General features: G+C 37.4%; 3 pseudogenes; 1 reads left to right on the top strand and 2 right to left on the bottom strand.

Annotated features, from left to right (window-relative positions):
• Positions 1–730: 730 nt before the first annotated feature.
• LOC110258050 lies at positions 731–1,105 on the top strand (annotated as a pseudogene).
• A 16,669-nt stretch (positions 1,106–17,774) lies between these two features.
• On the bottom strand, positions 17,775–18,702 carry LOC110258048 (annotated as a pseudogene).
• Positions 18,703–22,894: 4,192 nt separating this feature from the next.
• LOC110258047 lies at positions 22,895–24,113 on the bottom strand (annotated as a pseudogene).
• Positions 24,114–24,633: the final 520 nt, after the last annotated feature.

Here is a 24,633-nt window from a genome sequence, read left to right as displayed (position 1 = left end):
CTCATTGTGAGTTTAAAATTTCACTTACTCAGTGACTAATGATAGTGGATACTTTCCTATGTACTTACTGTACATTCATATAGCTAGCTTTATTTTTATGTTTACCTGTGAATATTATTATTACTACTATTATTTGGCCTCTCCCATAGCATTTGGAAGTTCTCTGACCAGGGATGGAACTGCGCTGCAGTTGCAACAGATGCCACAGCTACAGTAATTCCAGATTCTTAACCCACTCCACCACACAGGAACTTCTTAGCTACATTTCAAAGCTTGTACCATTTACCCACTTTAATTTAGTTTTTGTCTTTTTACTGCTCTTTTTGAATTTTTATGTTTTAGATGAAACTACTTTTTCAGATTTTCTACTAGAAGTTTTATTGTTTTGATATTTCTGTTTAATTACTTTGCCCAACATCCTGCACTGATACAAAACAGAGTTGTGTTACCAATGGATAGGGCCAAAAATTCTCTCCTGCTTAAGTGTGATGCATGCACAAAACAGGTGGAGAGGTTGGAGTGGCAGGAGAGGCTGTAAAGCTAGTAAAACTAATAAAGTCACAACCCGTGGTACACAGACTAACACGCTAAAAGCTGAGGAGGGAACAGGGAAACTAAGAACCACTCTCTGTTATCACTTCAAGAAGGGTGATGATTGTCTCTCCATGCTGCCCATCACACCACCAGCCAGCCCACCACTGCCATTGCTGCTGCCACCACAGCAGCAGCCATGGGAGTGCAGGTGGAGACCATCTCCCCTTGAGATGGGCACATCTTCCCAAAGCACGGCCAGACCTCCGTGGTGCACTACACAGGGATGCTTGAAGATGGAAAGAAATTTGACGCCTCCCGGGACAGAAGCAAGCCCTTTAAATATGTGCTAGGCAAGCAGGAGGTGATCTGAGGCTGGGAAGAAGGGGTCACCCAGATGAGTGTGGGTCAGAGAGCCAAGCTATCTCCACAGACTATGCCTACAGTGCCAACTGGGCACCCAGGCATCATCCTGCCGAATGCCACTCTTGTCTTTGACATGGAGCTTCTAAAACTGGAATGACAGGAATGGCCTCCTCCCTGTGCTCCCCATTCTTGGATGTGCCATGGAGGGATCTGGCACCTCCATATGTGCACGAGTGCGTACCGGGCTTTTGCTGGTGTCGCACTCTGCTCTGTGTAAACATCTTCCCTAACTGAGTGTGTTCTGTCACTGGCTTTGCTCTTCCCCTTTCTCCTTGTATGTGTCTCAACCTGAACTATATGCTATAAACTTCAAGTTACTCATTAAAAGAAAAAAAAAAAAGAATGGCGATAATTTTCTGGCACATTCATGTGTCGAGCAACTTTGGATTCTATCTTGGATATTGGGATATTAAGCTGTAAAGATATCTGAATGCTATTTTTCTCCTAAGAAGGTTTATTTTATTCTATTTCTTTTTTATTTTAGCAGGCAATTAACAAGGGTCATGTCAAACTGCAAACTCTGCATACTAACATAAATATTCGTTCATTTCTTCACATAACTTTTTGATGTTTTCCTTGTTTTATTTTATTTTTTATTTTTAAAATGATTTTTAGCTTATTTTTTAGCCTTCTCTTGGATACTGGACACCTGCATGATTCAGGCTCAGTGACAGGACAGAGTTGGTCCATAGAATATGGGTCTGACTTTCACTGGCTTGTTCCTTTCTGCAATGCATCCCCATATTTCCTGTGACTATTGTCTCAAACTCTACCTTTTGTCCTTTAGATCAGATAACTGTGGGTTATATTCAATATTTCTATTTGAATGGTACAGACTGGAGACTTCCTTCAAAATAGAAGTTGTAAATGGGAAAATTGACCATTCCTAGAGCTTTTGATTATGTTCTGCATCTCCTTATTTTAGTCTCTTTCCAGGACTTTCAAGTTGTTTTTTTCCCCTAAAATTGTATTCTTTTTAAAAATACATTTTATTGGAGAATAGTTGACTTGTAATGTTGTGTTACTTTCAGGTGTACAGGAAAAGTGAATTAGTCATGCATATTCATATACATACATTCTTTTTTGATTCTCTCCCTATATAGTCTATCAGAGAGCCATGAATACATTTCCCAGTACTATGCAGTAGGTTCTTGTTACCCAGCAATTGTGTATATAGTAGCATGTGTATGCCAATCCCACCCTCTCATTTTTATCCCTAACCTCCCCCCCAGTACTTTTCCTTTGGTAACCATAAGTTTGGTTTCAAAATCTTTGAGTTTGTTTCTGTTTGTTGATAAGCTCTTTTGTATCATTTTTGGAATCTAAGAAGATATTAGTTTTTAACTGTGGGGTAATCAAGCATAGGTGGCTCATTACCAGAAAGATCAGGAAATCATGTAATTCTTTCAGTTTTAAAATTATGTTTTGGCCAGATAAAAATTATTTTTGAGTTTTTTGTGTGTCCATATGTTAAACAGATTGTTCCATTATCTTCTGGCTCACACTATTTTTTTTTATCAGAAAGTCTGCATTCATTCTTATCTTTTTTGTGTGTGTTTGGTATATTTTCCATAGATCTTTCAAATTTCTAAATTAAGATAAAAAATTAAGTCTCTTGGCACATATGTATGGTTAGTTTCCATTGTCTTTGTGTATAAGTTCTTTATTTTATTTTCTTGTAGTGCCGAATTTGCTTTTAAAAAATGGAAAATGTAAAGTCAGTCAAGAAATGACTTATCTTTCTCAAGCTTATGGGTAACATTTTCCTACTTCTTCAAATTGCAGATCAATATTTCTTTGGATGTTGAATATTGTGAATATTTTTCAGTTGAGTCCAGGTGTCTTATCTTTTTTCAAACAGTGTTGAGTTTTGTTTTGGCAGGCAGTTTATGTACTTGCAAACTGGCTTAATCTTTTGAGAGTTAATGTTGGGCTCTGTTAGAGTGGATTATAGTGAATCATTTCCTCTGTAGTTTTTCTCTTTTCTGCTGACTCCATTGAAAGCAGTGGATGTTCAATGAGATTCCTCCTAAGATAGGATGGAGTTTGAATGTGTCCCAGCCCTGTGTGAACTGGTAGTTTTCATGGTACAGATCCCTGATAGTTTCCCTGGTGTGTGTTCTTGGCCTGGCCTTATGGAATCTCACCTTAATATGTGCAGTTTAGAAATCACTTGACATCTCAGCCTTCATGCTGCTATGTAATCACTTGGACAACTTCGATGTCTCCACCCAGTACTTGGCTCTGTATATTCCAGGCAACTCAGCCCTTCCCGATCTGATTTGTGTCTTAATCTCCACATGACTATTGTGTTCTCCATATGTCTATGTTCACCCTTTATAAGGCACCAGTAATTGTGTCTCTTTACTCACAGGTCATGGTCCTCCGCTGCTAACCATCAGATATCTAAAAACACTCCTTATATGCATGTTCTCCAATTTTCCAATTATTTTATACATAACAGTTTTTGCATCTTAATCCCTTCCCCCTATCTTGTCCTTCCCCACTTCCCTCTCCCCATTGGTAACCATTAATTTGATCTCTATGCTTGTGGGTCTTTTTCTGTTTGTTATATTCATTAGATGATTATAGTTTTAATTTATTTATTGCTCATTTTTTAAAGTTTTATGAAAGAACAGTTGATTGACAATGTTGTGATGATTTCTGCTGTACCGCTCTATTTTTAAGATTGTATATACATTGCACATTTAAAGGTAATATGATATTGTAAATTAACTATGGTTAAATTTTTTAAAAAGGAAGAAAGCTTATCCATTTTTTCCTTATTTTTATGGTCTCTTTTTTTTGACACTTTAAAAAGTGGTTCTTTTATTAGACTAGATGGCACTATGGTATCACCATTTTGATGACCCATAGAATCCTATTTCAAATAATTTTGCATCATCTGGGGACAGCCCAAGAGGCTGAAGCCTCCCCTTAAGGAGTTCTGATTTTCTGTGTTGGACAGTGGCCACCAAATACATAAGCAAGACCATGTCACACCTACTTATACAAAAGGATTTTAAAAGGCACATGTACCCTGGGGAACTCCAGGCAGGCTGGGGATTCCACTCCTTGCCAAGACCTCATTTTTACTCCTCTGCCACAGCCATTGCTGTGGAATTCTATTTCTGCCCTCAAGGGCTTTTTATTAACCTCTCACTGCATCTGCCAGCTCCATCAGCAAGAGGGATTTTTTTAATATTGCCAAATCATCTGGGAACTTCTTAAACATCAGAATCTTGTGGTGACAATGACTTAACACAGTTCCCACAATGGATCCAGGTGGCAATCCTCCTAGGGCCAAGGTTCTCTTAGGATGGAATAAAAAAACAAAACAAAACAAACAAAATCTGGAAAGGAAATGAAATTTCTACAGATCTTCCCAGAATTCCAGCATTCAGAAAGGACACTGTAAACTGAGGGAAGGGAAAGTGAGTAGGCTGTGAGGGTTCCTCTAAAATCTCAATGGTGACCAGAAAGTCAGAGGAATGTCAGCTCCTTTGGAGCTGGACAGAAGAAACTGCACTTGCTGTTGTATTGCTGTTGTATTGGAAGAGGCATCAACAAAATGTGGCCATGTCCAGGACACAGAGCCCCCCTCACTCTGGGAGGCAGAGGAGGGAGCTGGGAGCCATTCTAGGTAGGCAGACTCTATAACAGCAGCAGCCTCAAGGACCCCTAAGGTCACCTCAGTGGGGAGGCCAATAGGAAGGCCAAGTAAACTAGACTTACTCTGACCAATACTTGGACTCCCTGCCTCTGACCTAATCTGATTTATGGTGAGTGGTACAAGAGGAGTCCTGACTGGGGAAATTGCACCCCCAAGAGTCTTTCCTTCTTCCTAATCCAAGACCTCAGGCAACCTAGCTTTGCAGGGGGATAGGGGAAATTCCCTAGCTTCAAAAGCAACTGCCTATGCTCTCTTCACAAAATAGCACTTTCCTTTCTACACCAGCTATGGGTTCCCAGCAAGTGGCCTGGAGGTGCCCTGCTGGCCATGCTCAAGGAGGGGGAGGGGGGCTCAAAGTTACTAAATCGGAGAGGTTTCTCAAGACTGAACAGCACACAGGATGTGGGAAAGCGACCCTACCCAACCTCTGGTTCAAGCGCCCCCCTCCCCACCCCCGCCCACTCAACCCTGTGCCCCACACACTCACAAAGCTTGGAGGGTGCCCAGTGTGCAGCCAGCAGTGAGAAGTGCAAGCTGGATACCATCTGCCCCCTCTGGGTGTCCACCTAGATACCCTCTGGATGTCCCCAAATAGCCACAGAGGGACATGCATTTGCCCAGGGAGAGAGAGCCAGCACAAAGGAGGACAGAGGCAACCAAAGTCAGGAAGGAAGAGAAGAAAATCAGAAAAGGTGAAAAAGGAAGGAGAAGCAAAGTGAGAGAGGAAAGCGGAGGGAGAAGAGGCAGTGGCCAGAGGCAACAAGATCATGAACATGAAAAGGAGAGAAAGGCCAATAGAGGAATCAAGGGACTGGGAGGGAGGTGGAGGTGTGAGGCAGATGGTAAAATGCAGTAGTAGGAAAGAAGAGATCAAGAGGAGGCTTTGGGACCTGGGTGAGGAAGAAAGCAGAGAGAGGGTTGGAGGGGGTCAGGGATGCTACACACAGAGGGTATCTCTTTCTGGCTATCCAGTGCCAAGTCGGCTTGCAGTACCCCGTTCCTATGCACTCCTTCCTGGCCTCCTGGCTGCTTCCCTTGTACTCACTCCCAGCCACCAAGCAGGCCAACCCGGAGGTAGCCATCTTGGGGCAGAAGGGACAAGCTTCCTGAGGCTGCCACAGTGTGGTGAGAACTCTCCAGGGCGCCTGGTGCCCGCCCTAAACCGCAGGGGCACCTAGGTGCTCCCATGGTTGCTGGCAGCAGCCCACCAAGCCTTCCAGCCCTCCTCCCGCCCTGGCCAGGGTCTGCTCCCATGTTCCTGGGCCCTGATTTGCCCCGGCCATGCACTCATGTGCACAGCCTCAGCCAGGCGTCGCGCTTGCCATCCACCACTGCAGGCACACATCTGGTGAGCTTGGTCCAGTTGGCATGCAGTCCACAGCTCCAGCCTGTGGAGAACCTGGAGAAGAGCCAGGTCTCCCGCTTACCTGGCCAGTGGCAAGTACATTTCTTATAACCCACAGAGCATTGAAACTGCAGCTCCAGCTGGATACTGCTGGCCAGAAGTGGTGCCTCTTTTCTTCTGGATGTTCAGGAACAAGATCAGGTCATCGCCCTTGATGCTGAATTCTACTTTGCGCCTGAGGTCACTGTGCTGAAATTGTAATGCTGATGGAACCTGGTGGAGCTCTCATCCTCAAGCAGTCCAGGCTGGGCTGGCATGCAAGGCTGAACGCCTGCAGGCAGAGGAGCTTACATTCTGTGCCTGGGCACATGTTTTGGAGGAGCATCACTGCAAATAGGAAGAGCATCACCAAAGCCAGCAGCAGCTTGTTGGATTTCTTATCCATGTTCTGGATGCTGGGGGAAACCCAAGCTCCTTACCTCAATCCTGCAGCTCAGCCAGCACTGGCCATGTGCCCATACTGCCCCCCTCCCTCTGGCACCGCCTTTGTGGCCCTTTCCCCCTTCCCTCTGCACCCACAGTGCTGGTCTCTTTTTCTCGCATTTTTTCCATTCTTTCCAAAACAAAAAACTCTGATATTTCTAAATATATAATACTCCATTTTACATTGTATAAAATAAAGTGTGGATTATATTTGACAATGTACATGCAAATGTGACATTTTACAATCTCATCCCTCAACATTTTTATAATCCCAATTCCATTCAATTTCTTTCAATCGTCAATGGATAGCCATTGGTCCAATTAATATAATTGTTCTCCATTTGTCAATAAAAAAGATGTCCTTCCAGAGTTCCTGCTGTGGTAGTGGGTTACGGATCTGACTGGAGTATTCAGGTTGGTGCAGAGGTGTGGGTTCATTCCCTGGCCCAGGAACCTCCTTATGCTGCAGGTGAAGACAAAAAGAAAAAAGAAAAAAAAGTTCTTTCACATTCTCTACTTTTGTTATTGCCATTCCTATTACCTTTCTCTACAAGAAAAAAGGATAGTTGCAGGGGAAACAATATTTATCCTTAAAATCCTGTTGAAATATAACTTTCAAGCCTTACTTTTCATGTTGAGGTGAAATAGTTCATATTTGTAATCTAGAATCACTTTAGACATAATTCATTTATATTTCTTATCACATTTATAACAATATAATGTTTCCATACCTTTTCCCTACTAGACATTAGACACCTTAAGGCTGAATGATTGAGAGCTTTGTGTGGTTTTTTTTTTTTTTTTTTTGTCTCATTTAAAATTTCCTAGTATAGTCTCTTCTAGATGTTAGGTAATGGAAAAATAAAGTAAATTTTGAGTGAATTAATTTCAGATCAATATCATACTAATTATATTTGACTATTTCTTCCCCTTATTACTAAATTACAGTCTTTGCTTTTGTAAACATCTCTAGGGACACAGAGGATACTTTTGTCTATGAAACCCCCCACTACCCAATTCTACCCCTCAGAACTGTATGCACAAGGCATTTTATAAAAGCTCTAGGCATTAGCTTGCATCCTAGTCACTCTAAACTAGATGATGAGTAAGAATATATTATGAGTCTACTGTGAGAGAAAAGAAGGGTGGATTTGTATGTTTTATATACTAATTATGAATGTAAAATCTGTCCCTTAGTTTCCCAATGAATTAATATTTAATACTGGGCTGCCATATAATGAAGAAGGGGATAAAATCTTGCATTTCTCTTTTTCATGCAGAATAGTTTGAGAAAATATAGCAAAGTCCTAGAGATCACAGCCCATTTCCATTGTGCATACGATGATGAAGGTGGGAAATTTACATGTTTGAACTATGTGATTTTAGATATTAAATAATTCTTCTGTGAATGTATAGTGTCTCTCTTTAAAAAAAAATATTTTGCATCAGATAAACACATCTGGTAATCTTGGCAAAATATCCCACCTCTGCTTGTGCCTTGCTATAAAATGCAATTACTTGTGGTTTGGTGTTGAATTGGTTCATCGTTACACATGGTACAACACTTCAAACAAACAAACACAAACCTTTAGGAAGATGGATAGAGTCCCAGGACAATCTCTTTGTCCTTAAATGTAACTAAGAGAAAATTCTTACTGATGAATTAGAAACATCAGAAATTATATTTGATTTCCCAGGTTTTTTCATCTTAAGATATTATGAGTTTAAACAAATAAATGAGCATAATTGACAGGAAATATTTTATAGTGGTCTATGAAAAACTGAGTCTACATTTTTTGTGTGACTTAAGGAACTTTATACAGTGAATCCTGAATATGTTTCACCTATGGTCTTGTATAACATAAGTTCATAGATTTCTATCCAGAGTTGTAGCAACCACTCAAAGTGTCCATATATAACTCATCCTTAGTACATCGTTCAACATCCATTTCCTCACTCTCATAGCTCATCACAAACAAGATTTTTAGAACATAGTCTGTGAATAAACAGCTAAAAAACTCCATGCTTAGTAAACAGAACTTGGCTGTTCAGACAAACAAATGTAATATAGTGAGTTATCGACCTCCCTTCTTGTAACATTAGACTCAACCAATAAATCAGTGTTTTAACATAGATTATGTAGTAGGTGTATTATTAAAAAAACTGCATCATTGCAACCTTTCCTATTTTTTTTAGTAGATCTGTGAGTTCACATACCTAATTTCAGGGAAGCTAAAAATTTCAAAGGACTATATGACTCCTTGCTTACTAAGATATGCTCTAACTACCCATTCTAAAACTAGTACCATTTATCAATAACTTAATAATAAATTCAAGGAAACAAGAGGCAATGCAAAGTATTAACTAAAGGCTTTATCCTAATGTTAGTGAAACAGATTAAAGAAAACTTTACTCCAAGTCCTCATATTTCTTCTCCCTACATTGGGAGGTAAAAAAATTCCTTTGAATAATTTAATTAGTAAGGGAATTTGTAAAAAAAAGTGTTTTTTTTTAAATAGGTGGGGGGGTAATATGAGGATACCCCAGCTATAATCTTTCATGTATATGAGTTTATTTTTGCTTTGTAGGACTACATTCCTTGTCTTATATTTTAACTATTATGAGTGAAGATTTAGCACCTATATTTGAAGAAGCTCATCTACACTAAAACCTGTTTATAAGTAAATGTACACAAAGAATGTTAATATGATTTTGCCAGGGATTGAACCCACATCCTCAGGGATACTAGTTGAGCTTATTAAAATATGGATTTAGTGACCTTTCTCTGGTGATTCTGATTTGTAAGGCTGAGAAAGATTCTGGTCACCTCTATCTATTCAAAGCTATGCAACAGATTTTGTTGTAATCTTACTGATCAAAAATTTTCAGAAAACAGAAAATAATTTTAATTAAAATTATATTTTCCTGTAATGGTATAAATAATTCTCACAGTGTCCATCAAAAGTCTAATGTATCATAATAACAGCAAACATATTAAACACTATTTTAAAAAAACCTGATCCGGAGTTACCATTGTGGCTCAGTGGTTAATGAATCTGACTGGGAACTATGAGATTGCAGGTTTGATCCCTGGCCTCTCTCAGTGGACTAAGGATCTGGCATTGCTGTGAGCTGTGGTGCAAGTCACCAACTTGGCTTGGATCCCTCATTGCTGTGGCTCTGGTGTGGGCCGGTGGCTACAGCTCCGATTAGACACCTAGCCTGGGAACCTCCATATGCCATGGGTGCAGCTGTAGAAATGAAAACAAAAAAAAAACAAAAAAAAATTAAACCTGATTCTTAGAGTGGGGGTAAGGAGACATTTGATGACATCCACTAAGTTCCTGAATAAAATACAAACATACTCAATGATAGTTGAATATGCCTTCATGTTGATATGTAAATGTATAATAAATTATATACATTATTAATGGAATAAAATAATTGAAATCATGTTTTAATACCATTCAGAATATAAATTCATTAGGACTACATTTTTTTTTTTTATTTTCCCACTGTACAGCAAGGGGGTCAGGTCATCCTTAGATGTATACATTGCAGTTACAGTTTTTTCCCCAACCCTTTCTTCTGTTGCGACATGAGTATCTAGACATAGTTCTCAATGCTATTCAGCAGGATCTCCTTATAAATCTATTCTAGGTTGTGTCTGATAAGCCCAAGCTCCCGATCCCTCCCACTCCCTCCCCTTCCCATCAGGCAACCACAAGTCTCTTCTCCAAGGACTACATATTTTTTAAATCACACAATATTAAAAAGGAGTTACAGATTTTTAAAGATACTTGTCAGTTTAACTTCACAAAGTTAGCTAAAAAAGGATTTTCGAGATCTGTAATTACAGTTCTTCAAGATGCAGTGATCCATGAAACCAAACTTAGGCAGGAAAAAAGAAAAAGGACACCAAAATATAAGAACTATAACTTAATTCTGTCCTCCATCATTGTTGCTCTGTTCAAACTTAAAATTTTTAACATGTCTCTCAAGATTCCAGCTCTGTATGTAGCTCATAATACCAAGATCTTCAGTATATTTTTTAATTTAATTATTATTTTTTAAAATTTTGGCCATACTCTTGGCATGTGGAAGTTCCCAGCCTGTGCCACAGCAGTGACAACACTGGATCCTTAACCCACTGAGCCACCAGGGAACTCCCATTTTAAAAATCAATGTTTCCCCAAGCTTAGCTTCTTTCAATTCCTAGAATTACTTATAAACATACAGGCAAGCCATCTAACCTCAGCTTCTTCTAACACAATGCCAGACTATATTAACAATCTCTTCAGTTACCTGTAGAGTTTTAAAATCACATTTACTTAAAGGATAGCATGAATTTCTCAGAAATCTCTTTAAGGCAGCCTTCACATCCTTATTCCTCAGGCTATAGATCATGGGATTCAGCATAGAAATCACCAGTGTATAAAACACAGAGGCCATTTTACCAGTATCCAATGAATGGTTTGTTCGAGGCTGCAAATACATGAAAAGGAGGGTTCCACAGAAAACTGACACTGCCCTCATATGTGATGCACAGGTGGAAAAGGCTTTTTTTCCATCCTTCTGATAAACGTATTCTTAGAATGGACAAAACATGTTGAAATAAGACACCAGAACTATAGTTATGGAAGAAATCAAGTTTGTAGCTACAGGTATAAATACTACTGTTTCTGGAAAGTAGGTATTAGAGCAGGATAATGCTAACAGAGGGACATTATCACAGTAAAAATGACTGATTACATTAGAAGAGCAGTAAGACAGAGAAGACACAAGATGAAACTACAATAGCTGTGGAAAAACTGTAGAGTGGGAGGGTATGTGAGAGAAACTTGCAGAAGGCAGATCCACTGAGATAACCACTACCATGTAGAGCAAAGGGGTACAAAAGGCTCATAGCAGTCATAGGCCAAGACAGCTAACATGAAAACCTCAGCCACAATGAAATCTAAGAACCCTCCTAACTACATGGCACATTCGTAGTAAGAGGTGGTGTGCTTTTTACTAAAACATTGCTGAGCATTGTCTACCCACCTCTAATGAAATTCAGTTTCAGCCTCATAGAGTTTCTGCATGGCTGTGGCAGTGAGATTTAGTGGAGCTTTATAAACCTTTCAGAGCCTAACTCTGAAGCACAAGTGATTCTAGCATCCACAAATTGCCTTTTGCATCCTTGGGGAATATTTCACCTGGGATTTACTCCTTAACAAGGTTTCTGTCTAGGAGTTCATCCAGACACCCCAGCAGTCTTTGGGTATGTGTGTGTGGTAGTCTGGACCTACATTATTGAAGTGAGTTCAACTCTGTGACATCTGATTAAAGTGCACCTGTTAGAGTGGCTCATTTGCTTTGAGATTTGTTATTGCAAAAATGTAATATTAAAGATTTAGAAACCAATAGGTTAGCAGTGAAAAGAGAACAAAGTCCATGAATAAACTGTATTTTTATTATGCCACTATTTCTGTTGTTTTTTTCTCTGCTTTTACTTCAAAGAATACAAAATTAAGATAGTCATTATTTCAAGGAATGGGGTAAAGTGGATGTTCAAAGTGTGGATTTTTTCTCCAAAAAACAATCCTCAGTAATAAAAGTATTATTTTAATTTTTCTTCATAATTGTCTTTCAAATGAGAAAAGATAGACGATAACTCCAAGAGTCAAACAGAATGTTTAAAAATAAAGCCCTTGTGTCATGTCTATACATTTCCTGTCCCACAAATAAATTTTTTGCACCCTGAATATTTTAGAGATACATGTTTACACATTAAAAGACTAAAAGAATTATGGAGAGAAGAACCCACGATGGAGTAATTCTCTCTTTGAAGCTTAAGTTCTCTTGGCAATAATAATTATTTTCCATCATAAGAATTTTTTTTCCTGTAAGGCCTTACATTTAAAGCTGGAAGTTGAAGCCAGTGGCAAAATGGCATGTACATAATATGTAAATGCAGGCATATGGAACAATAATATACACTTCATAAGAACAGAGGAAAACAAAACAGATTCACATTAAATATATGCAGATGGATACCTGGTCATGGGAGAGAGGACTGAATAAATTAAGATGAAAAATATCTGTTACAACCACTATGGAGAACAGTGTGGAGGTACCTTAGAAATCTATACATGTATATCTGGACAAAACTCTCCTTAAAAGAGACACATGCACCCACATGTTCATTGCAGCACTATTCACAATAGCCAGGACATGGAAACAACCTAAATGTCCATCGACAGAGGATTGGATTCGGAAGAGGTGGTATATATACACAATGGAATACTACTCAGCCATAAAAAGAATGACATAATGCCATTTGCAGCAACATGGATGGAACTAGAGACTCTTATACTGAGTGAAGTAAGTCAGAAAGAGAAAGACATATTCCATATGATATCACTCATATCCAGTATCTAATATACAGCACAAATGAAACTTTCCACAGAAAAGAAAATCATGGACTTGGAGAATAGACATGTGGTTGCCCAGGCAGAGGGGGAGGGAGTGGGATGGATTGGGAGCTTGCGGTTAACAGAAGCAAATTATTTCTTTTGGAATGGATTAACAATGAGATTCTGCTGTGTAGCACTGAGAACTATGTCTAGATACTTGCAATGGAGCATGACAATGGGAGAAAAAATTATGTATACATGTATGTGTAACTGGGTCCCCATACTGTACTGTGGAAAAAAAACATGTTGGGGGAAATAATAATTAAAAAAGATGAAAAATATATCAGTTTGCTTGGGCAGTTGTAGCAAAATATTATAAACTGGTTGACTTAAACAGTAGAAATATATTCTTAGTTCTGGTGTCTAGAAGTCCATGATCCACATTGCTTAAAACTGTCAAACTGTTTTCCAAAGCAAAGTGCTTTTCTATTGTCCAATCAACAATATATGTTATTTTTTGGAGCTGAACATAGGAGCTGTTATGGTACTTTGTACTTAGGAATTTAATATTTTTATTGTTATCTCAGACTGATGGATGAGGAATAGTATTTCATTGCTCATGTAGTTTCATTTTCCTGATGACTAAATATGTTTGGCCATTTTTGTTTTTATTATGTATTCATATTCCTTCTGTGAAATGTCTTTTGAGATATTTCCCTTGCTGTTATTAGGCTATCTTTCTGTCAATATTTTTTAGAGGTTATTTATGTATAGTCTATAGCCTATCTACTTACTATGACTTCTTAGTTGATAATTAATTGAAAATACATATGTACATTTTTTGGACACTGTTCCATACATATTTTTGTCTATTTCTATAATATATTGCTCTGTCTTGATTACTATAGGTTTATAGGAAATCATTGCTGTAAGCACATCAATTTTCTTCTTCAAAATCTCTTTAGCTATTCCGGTAGATCTTCTCTCTACTGTACAGAAACAGGCTAAAGCCAGACACAAGGGATTTAGTTTTTAGACCTTAATGTTAAGTCTAGAAATGCCTGCTCACTCCAAGAGCAGTCACATTTGGTAGTGATTATTAAATTTTTTCAATATTTAATTGTGGCCCCTAATTTAAAATTAAGGGTATACCTTGTTAAAAGGTATACATTTGGTCTTAATAACATAGTGTTAAGTTAAGGGATGAGCCACTCAGCTGATGAGGATAAATATTAAAATAGATAATGCTCCTTTTTTGAGTCATCTTTCCTCAACCCCTTAAAGCCAGAATGTTTTCCTATTACATGTGGGAAAATTGAAGTGTTTGGAAAAATCTCTTCAAAAAAGAGTATATTGGCAGTCTGAATAAAGAAGTAATTGGATAGAAATTGAAGAAATCATTACAGAGTCCATGAAGGAAATCAACCTCAAGGACTTTTAGAAATAACTGGAGGTTGAGTATATGCACTTGAGTCACTGGGGCCTTGCAACTATTGCCATTTAAGACTTCACCAAATTTTTCCAGTTTCCTAATTCAAAGCTCTTAGTGAATCAAGCCATTAATTAGGTATGGAGTGAACATAAATAATGTAAGGAAAACTAAAAGTTCTACTTTGGGAAGAAGTTTGAGCATACAAATACTAAAAAATTTTCATATAAGTTGGAAGCATTATTTCTAAACTCTTCATTATTATAACTAGAATGTAAACATGTGCTTTGTGGGAATTAAGACTATGTCCAGGGACAGTGAAGTTGGGAATATTATAAGCTTTCTATTAAAAAATAAGGTGATGTTTTAGGACAATTCACATTGTATCCATGACATCAAATAGCTGATGCTATTCATCTATTATTGCCATTTTGCAATTTTGTCATCATTCAATGAAAAGGATATGTCAATATCCTTTCTTGGAAAAAAATACTACTTGGCTACTTGGGGAAAAATCACAATGCATAGCACTTTTTGTTAGTGCTTTATTTTTATTTTAAATTATTATGCAAATATGTAAATCACTTACCCAGCAGCACATAGTTAGATTGCAGAGGAAACATTATGCATTTATTTTAGAAATAAAAATTAATAGTATATTGTTTTATAAGCACAATGCTATTTATTACAGCATTTTGTAATAGTGGTAAAAAAATAAAAACCTACAAACAATCAAGTGTCCATCAGTCAAAGAATGACCAAATAAAAAGTGATTAATCTGTATTCCACAGTTGTATGCTGATATCAAAAATGAAAACAAACCTTTATTGCCCAAGAAAGATGCTCATGATGAATTCTCAAGTTAGAAAGGTAAGTTTAGTGTTTTTGATGTATTATGATTTTTTTAATCTTTTTTATTTACATATATTTTTTCTACTGTACAGCATGGAGACCCAGTTACACTTACATGTACACATTCTTTTTTCTCACATTACATGTTCCATCATAAGTGACTGGACAGAGTTCCCAGTGCTGCACAGAAGGATCCCATTGCTAATTCATCCTGAAGGCAACATTCTGCATCTATTTACCCCAAGCTCCCAGTCTGTGCCACTCCCTCCCCCTCCCTTTGGCAACCACAAGTCTATTCTCCATTCCATGATTTTCTTTTCTATGGAAAGGTTCCTTTGTGCCATATATTATATTCCAGATATAAATGATATCAAAAAAGACACAAGCACCCACATGTTCATTGCAGCTCTATTCAAAATAGCCAAGACATGGAATCAACCCAAATGTCCACTGACAGATGATTGGATTAGGAAGATGTGGTGTATATACACAATGGAATACTACTCAGCCATAAAAAAGAAGAAAATAATGCCATTTTCAGCAACATGGATGGAACTAGAGACTCTCTTCCTGAGTGAAGTACGTCAGAAAGAGAAAGACAAATACCATATGATATCATGTATTATGATTTTTTGAAAGTTCTTTCTATATGGGTGATACCACAGATATGAATAATATTAAACTTTACTTGGGGTTATGAAAATTAATAGAAATGATAGAATTTTGGGGGAATCATATATGATCAAAAAGTCTGCAATATAATATGAAATGTTAGTCTCAACACTAAAATTTATTCATGAAATTATATATGCTGATGGACAGGATCCAAAGCTAACATGGTTAGCAGAATTGATTTTTTTGGAGACTGCAACTTTATATTTCTTTTACTTTGTGTTTTACTTTATTTCATTTTTATTTAAAAATTAAAAATTTGTAGCTTTCTAGAATTTGTAATTAATACATCAAAATTGTATAAGTTTCTAGGACACAATATGATATTTTGAGATTTAGCTATATATTTATATATATAGCTAAATATGTGTATAAAAATATATATAGCATACAGGAGTTCCCATCATGGCTCAGTGGTTAATGAATCCAACTAGGAACCATGAGGTTGCGGGTTTGATCCCAGGTCTTGCTCAGTGGGTTAAGGATCCGGCATTGCCATGAGCTGTGGTGTAGGTTGCAGATGTGGCTCAGATCCTGCATTGCTGTGGCTCTGGTGGAGGCCAGCAGCTACAGCTCCGATTAGACCCCTAGCCTGGGAACCTTCATATGCTGTGGGAGCAGCCCAAGAAATTGTAAAAAGACAAAATATATACATATATATAGCTAAATATATGTAATATATATTTATATATAGCTAAATATATAAATATAGCTAAAGTAAAGTGATTAGCTAATCCATTACCTCACATAGATTTTTTTTTATTTTGTGATGGGAACACTTAAGATGAACTTATTTAACAAAGTAAACCTCAGTGCATTAAAAAATGGACAAAGTAAATGAAATATATGAATCTGAGATAAAGTGATCCTGATTCATATTTTGATTTAATTCCTCACAATTTTCACTTCAAATGCTAGGGTAGATTGAAACAAACATGATTGAGGTAACATATACATTTTAAAAATCTAAAAAATGCCTCTGTAAAAAACTAGGAGAACACAAAGATGCAAGGAGTCTGTGCATTTGCTGAGTGAATAGAAATGGTGATGAAGCATTGTATTAGCAAAATATTGGCTCTGTTTGTACAAACTCATTAAGGAGTCAAAGATGACTTGATGAAAGTGCAATTAACTCTAAAGGGCATCAATTATCTCTAATCTCTGTTTTCATTGCCACAGCTTTTCAAAATATTGGTGTCATTTAGGAAGTGACCAGATAACTTCTTTATCTTGAGCTTGCCAATTCTAAATCAACTTCTTTATCCAGAAGCTATCAGAAACCAAAGTTAGTTGTAGTGTGAGGGTGTCTCAAAGGATATCTAGAGTTGGCCAATATTTTTCTCATGGTTCTTCATTAAGAAAAAAAAATCTTCCAAATGCCCACTCTAGCCATGAAAAGGAGACTCTTAACTCAATCTGACTGAATATTTCATTCTGAAGTGGCATGCTGTATTTTCTACTCAGCTTAGATTCTTGAAGCAGCTTGTTCATGATGTATTATAATCACAAATTTACTTCTATTTGAGGCTTTTCTAACCTACACATTCTTCATGGTTCAATTATGTTTATCTTTAAGGCACAGTGACTTCTATGACATGTGTATTACAATTTTTCTAGTTAATTGCATTCCATTTGGATGACTTGAGACATTTTTAACCTCCATGAGTTAAAAAAAATTGATATGGTTTGACCAGAAAAATTGACGTTTGACCAAAAAAATTGGTATGCTTTGCCTTATTTCTAAATATAGAGGTTCCAATATGGTCTTTAAAATTACTTGAGACAAATTATCTAGCTATAATTATTCAATCCAAGGAGGAAGTGTTTCATCATGAAAAAGAGGAAGGCAATGTGGTAAAACATTTCTACTTTTTGATGGTATAATTGGACTGACAAAGTATTAAACAACAATTTTTGGACCCACATTTGTAACTGAATATTAAGATATTAATTGGGGATTTTGCATCATTTAGTTAAAGTTCTCCTCAGAACATCTTTAACTTCTCTGTTTCTTAGGCAATAGATCAATGGGTTCAGCATAGGAATCACCAGGGTGCAAAACAGAGACCATTTTATCTATAGAAAACATATGGCTAGATTTGTGTTTCAGGTAAATAAATAATAATGTTCCATATAACATGACCTCCACTGTCAGGTGTGAACTGCAGTTAGAGAAGGCTTTGTGACTTCCCTCAGTGGAGTTCATTCTGAGAAGAGCCATGAGAATAAATGTGTAGGATACAAGAACAATCAAGGGTGAAGAGAGCAAGTTACACCCTGAAACTATCAAAATGATCAATTCTGATTTGTGTGTGCCAGAACAGAGCATGGAAATCAGAGAGAGGCAGTCACCATAGAAATGTTAGAGCCACAGGAGGACAAATTAAATAATGTAATTGTGAGAATCAGTGACACAAAGTGCTGTAGAGCTAGGGAGTGAGTACCAGGCCCCAACATACTTTCTCTGCCATGATGACTATGTAGAGAAGAGGTTTGCAGATGGCTGCATAATGATCATAGGCCATTGCTGATAGCATAAACTTCTCAGTGATGATGAAAATCTCAAAGACTGCTAGTTGGGTGGCACACCAATTGTAGGAAATTGTATTTTGGTGCAGGACAAAGTTGCCCATCATTTTTGGGCCAATGAGAGTGGAGTAACCAGATCAGTAATTGGCAAATGTCTAAGGAAAAAATACATGGGATTATGTAGCTTGGAGTCCAAATGGGTCAGGAAAACCTTGCCCAGATTTACCATCACTGACCTAGTGTAGGATGAGGAAGATTCCAAAAAGAGACACCTGGAGCCTAGGGTTATTGGTGATCCCCATGAGAATAAATTTGGCCCCACTTTTGTTACTGCAGTATGATTGTGTTTCTCCATATGGATCATCCTGGTAACCTGTGTATCAGATCAATACTTATTATATTTGAGATGCTCTCTTCCTCTTCTTCTTTTTTAATGGACACTATTGCAGGCATATGGAAGTTTCAAGGCTAGGGACTGAATCCCAGCTGCAGTTGTGACCTACACCATAGCTGCCCCAAGGTCAGATCCTTAACTCATTGTACCAGGCTGGGGATCAAAACTGTGCTGCCTCAGAGACAATACTGGATCCTGAATTCCAATATTGGATCCTATCTCCTAAGGGAATTCAATACATGATATATGAGATAGAGAATTGTTTTCTTTATCTCAAATATAAATAAAGATTCCTCTTCTCATAAGGACAAAATCACACATACCTACATTTACATGGCAGTGAAAGTGCCCAATGATTACCTTTTCTGATTGTAATGAGGTTCTTGATATAAGCTTTTCATTGCTGAGACAGTCCATTTCAAGACATTCACCTCAAGTAAATACATTTTCAGCCATACCAATTAGATTAAGAGCCAGGCCACCCCAACCATAAATTTTCCTTTTTAGAAAGCCCTAGATGATACAGGTAACTGATTGCTTGATTGAACCTGCTTTTCCCTTCTTGCACATTCATTTCTGATCTTATGTTTTTAATTCACCAGAACAAAGTGAATCTAAACACCCCACCCTTGACCACAATGAAAGCAGAACCCATGGCTTTCCTCCCTCCCTTGCTCTCTGCTTAGCTTCTCTGTGTGTCTCTGAGTGTGCCATGTGCCCTCCAGGGTATGAGTAATAAGCCTTGTTTTTCAAGGTTCCCCAATGACTGTTGCATCCTCCAATCATAATAAGAATCACAAGGGCTGACCCAGCCACACACTAGCTCTGGCCAGGGGAAAGCTCCCTGGGAGTTCACCACAAATATTAAGGCCCACTTGAACACCTATTCCTAGTTGATAGAATCACAAAGCACATATTCACTGAAACATTTGTAAAGAATGCTTTAAAGGGGCGAGACATTTTGAAGTGACTGTTTTGATACAGCTACTTCTTTTTACCCAAAGTCTTTTCTAAATATATCAAAAGACCTATATATTATATTTCTGCTTTTTTTAAATTTTGAATAATTATAAAACAGAAATCGACAGCCAAACCATAAAATTTGCATTATCAACAGTCATCATATCTGTTTAAAATTGTAAACAGGAAGAAATTCTAAACTGTTAGTGGAGTGATCAATTATGTGGTGATTATAAAACTTCTGACCACTGGATATAAATTTCAGTACTTCCACTTACTATAAAGTCAGCTTGTTTACCCAATTCAAAATCCAATGCTATGTTAATTTTAAAATTTTGCTATTAATATCTTAGTTCTCCTTTTTTTACATCTGTTGTTTCTGACAAATTACCTCTAGTGAACTTCCCATTGTACCTCCCTCTTTTGTATAAAAAGGTCTTGGCCATTCTGATTATTTATGAATTCTAATGATTTATAGAGATTCACGTAAAGAGACCCAGTAGGAAGCAGAATACAAATGAACAGCAAGCACTGATAGAGAATGCATTATGTGCCAGACATTTTTCTGAGCATTTTACATATATTAATTTGTTTCATCCACACAACAACTCTAGGAAGTAGTTTGGTCATCTCTGTATTCACAGGGTCTTGGTTCTAGAACCTGCTGCAGATCCCAAATCTGCAGATGCTCAGGCCTCAAAGTCCGCCTTCTTTGTCCTCAGGGGATTCTGCATCTGCAGATTCTAACAACTACCACTGGTAAACATAGTAATGTATGCACTAAAAATAGTTTGTGTTTAAGAGGACCCATGCAGTGCAAACCCTTGTTGTTCATGTGACAATCGTATTACCATAGTCCATCTGATAGTCAAGGAAACAAGGTGCACAAGGAGTGAATTAACTTAACCAAGTTATCTAGATAATAAGTGGTAGAATCAGGATTCAAAGTTATTCTATCTTCAGAATATATCTGGAAAAACATGATAGTATTCTTCTACTCTAGTAAGGTCTACCTGAAAACATAGGAAATAAAAAGTGGGTCAGGAGAAATACTAGGTAAATAATGATAGGCAAAGATCCTTGCTAAAATAGATACTTGAGGAGTTCCCATCTTGGCGCAGTGGTTAATGAATCCGACTAGGAACCATGAGGTTGTGGATTCAGTCCCTGCCCTTGCTCAGTGGGTTAACAATCCGGCATTGCCGTGAGCTGTGGTGTAGGTTGCAGACATGGCTCGGATCCAGCGTTGCTGTGTGGTGTAGGCTTGTGGCTGCAGCTCTGATTCAACCTCTAGCCTGGGAACCTCCATATGCCGCAGGAGCGGCCCAAGAAATAGCAAAAATACAAAAAAAAAAATTTGAAGCATTATGCTCATTTGAAAAAAAAAATGCTAACATTGTCTAAATCCACAACACAGAGTATCAGAGACTATACTGGTTTGTAGTACATGATAGATAAATCCATTTAAACTAAAGAAACAGTTTTGCACTGCATAATAGTTTCAATCTTTGGTGATGATTGAATTTAAGCTGTATGTGCCAAGAAGTTTTCAAGACCAATGTTGCTACTTACATTATTGGAAAATCTGCTTTTACTTCCTATTGTTTTCATTCTCATTGTCATTGCAGAATATTTTGTGTTTTTCAACCCCCTCTGAGATGCATTTTGTTAAAGATTTGATCTCATTCAAGGATTTTTTAAAATGTATGTAATTACCAAGGAAGAGTGTTTTGGATATTTGCTAATTATTCTCCAAAAGCACCATTAGGAAAAGTCAAAAGTATGTCATGCCTGGGCCTAACTGAATAAATAAATTGTACAAAGGCACTAAACATTGGAAAAAATAAATATGCCATTGTCAGTGTCTCAAGTACATAATATAATGTGCATGTTAAGTATATTTGAAACATACATATGCAATTCATGAGTAAATGAAAAATGACTTTGTTGAAAAGCATTATATAATATTATGACAAAGTAGCATTCATTAACCAAATGTAATTTTGATGGACATATAGTTATAAGTTGATATAAGAAAATGTTTTGTGACATTGTTTTTGCCAATGATTGGTGGTAAATATTTTTTTAATCAGTTCCTATGTTGTCTTTCATCCCAATCTTTTAAAAATGTTTTTCTGTATCTTTGGTTTTCAGAAACCTTATATGACATACTTTGGTGTAATTTCCTTTCTGTTTATCCTGCTTAGAATTATTTTAGCATTTTATACCTTGGGGTTATAGGGTTTTTTTTATTCTTTATGGTTTGGAAAAAATTCTGGCCAACATTTCTTCTGCCAGGTTTTCTGCCTCATATAATTTCTTCTTTCCACTTGGACCTAAATTTAAATGTACTGTACACAACTTGCTGCTATTCTAAGGATCACTGAGACTACTTTCATTAAGTTCATTCAGAATTTTGGTTTTCCTATGACCTCGTTTTTGATAGCCTTTACTGTGATGTGCTTAAGTGTAACTATCATTTCTTTTTCAGCATATTACATGCTGTTACTCTCATTCAATAAATATATGTTCCTATAGAATAAGGCATTTTCATCTCCAGAAGTCCCAATTGGTTATTTTTGATCTTTTATTTATCCCCTCAAACTACTATGTTTTTTATTAAATTACTCAGTATATTGAACATAAATATGTTTTAAGAATTTGCCTGATAACAAACACGTGGTTTCCTGACTAAGAGCTTAATAAGTGTTTCCATTGGGAGAGATGTGGGGTTCTGTGGAATCAATAAAGGAAATATTGATTCAAGAATAAGGCATGTTGGAGAGGGAGTGACATTAAATTGAGACCTAAAACATGAGGATTAATATGGCTGAATACAAAGGAAAGTATTTATCCATGCTTTTTTTTTTTTTTTTTTTTTTTTTTGCTATTTCTTTGGGCCGCTCCCATGGCATATGGTGGTTCCCAGGCTAGGGGTCCAATTGGAGCTGTAGCCACCAGCCTACGCCAGAGCCACAGCAACACGGGATCCGAGCCACGTCTGCAACCTACACCACAGCTCACAGCAACACCGGATTGTTAACCCACTGAGCAAGGGCAGGGACCGAACCTGCAACCTCTATCCATGCATTTTAATTAGCCTTTGCTCTGGAGCTGAGAATAATGCAATTATATTTATTAGAAATATTATCAGATGCCATTTGACTTTTTCATACTTTAAAATAATATTTCATATTGGATATTACATACAAAGTTTGCATTGACTCTTAAAGACCCTGTAGAAGACATTTTTACTTCCTTAAGCTATAGATCAGGGGGTTAAATATGGGGATTACTCAAGTGTAAAATACAGAGGCCATCTTATCAGTATCAAAGGAGTGAGTGAATTTGGGCTGTATGTACATAAATGGTAGAGACCCATAGAACGCAACCGCCACTGACAGATGAGAACCACATGTAGAGAAAGCTCTTTTCCTGCCCTGTGTAGAATGCATTTGAAATATGACTATCAGGATCAGTAGGTATGACACTAGGATGACCAAGAGGGAAGAGATCAAATTAAATGCTTTAAATAATATGGCCAATTCTGGAGTTCCCGTCGTGGCGCAGTGGTTAACGAATCTGACTAGGAACAATGAGGTTGCGGGTTCGGTCCCTACCCTTGCTCAGTGGGTTAAGGATCCGGCATTGCCGTGAGCTGTGGTGTAGGTTGCAGACGTGGCGCGGATCCCGCGTTGCTGTGGCTCTGGCGTAGGCCAGCGGCTACAGCTCTGATTAGACCCCTAGCCTGGGAACCTCCATATGCCGTGGGAGCGGCCCAAAGAAATAGCAAAAAGCCAAAAAATAAGTAAAGAAGTAAATAAATAAATAAATAAATAATATGGTCAATTCTATTTCTTGTGCATTTGAGCAGAGTATAAGTACCAAGGGAACATCATCACAATAGAAATGGCTAATGACATTAGAGACAAAAAGGGTCAATGTAAAAATCTTAATGGTGAACATTAGTGCCTGAAAGGCACTGTAGATGTATGGAATGCCTACCAGCACATGGCAAATTCTCTGGGAGATGATAACATTGTAGAGGAGGGGGCTACAGATAGCCAAATAGATAAACAAGCTAAAAAATGCCCTGATGATGACTATAGGGAAGAAAGCCAACTGTGTGGCACATGCATAACAGGAAATGGTACTTTGATCCACAACAAATTTACAAGCATCTTGGGACAAATGACTGTAAAATTACCAAGATCAATGAAAGCCAGGTGTTTGATAATAAAGCATATAGGGGTGTGTAGGTGGGAATCCATTTGGGTCAAAATGATCTTACCCAGATTGGCCACTATTGTGATTGTTTAGAGGATGAGGAAGATCCCAAAAATTGAGGCCTGAAGCTCAGGCTTCCTTGTGACTCCCATCAGAATGAATTCAGTCAGCAATGATAGATTCTGTTGGCCCATATATCCAGTTAGCTTGTCTGGTAAGAAACAGAGAAAGTGTTATTAGCTTTCATGTGGTGTCATCTAAATAAAGTACAAATATCTGTAAATGGAATGTTTTTTTTAATAATGGGGAAAGAAAATAATTTCCATATATGATTTTGGAACCTAAATAAATAACAGAATCTCAGATACAATTTAGAATAGATTTACAAGGAGATCCTGCTGAACAGCATTGAGAACTATGTCTAGATACTCATATTGCAACAGAACAAAGGGTGGGGGAAAAATGTATACATGTAAGAATAACTTGATCCCCATGCTGTACAGTGGGAAAAAAAAAATAACAGAATCTTCTTCTCAAATAAAAGGAGTCATATGAAACCATATGCACAGCTACTACAGATTAAACTCTAGAGTCAGCAGTATTTGGGACATTATTATTTGACTAATAATACTGGCTAACAGATGCTGCAAAAATAATTTGTCTGTTGTTTGCTTTCCTATTAATTTTGGTTTAAAACTGTTTCCACTTGTCTGT

Source organism: Sus scrofa, unplaced genomic scaffold, assembly GCF_000003025.6.
Source record: "Sus scrofa isolate TJ Tabasco breed Duroc unplaced genomic scaffold, Sscrofa11.1 Contig1111, whole genome shotgun sequence".
NCBI lineage: Eukaryota > Metazoa > Chordata > Mammalia > Artiodactyla > Suidae > Sus > Sus scrofa.
Note: the sequence above shows the minus strand (reverse complement) of the source record. Positions and strands in the feature narration are given on the sequence as shown.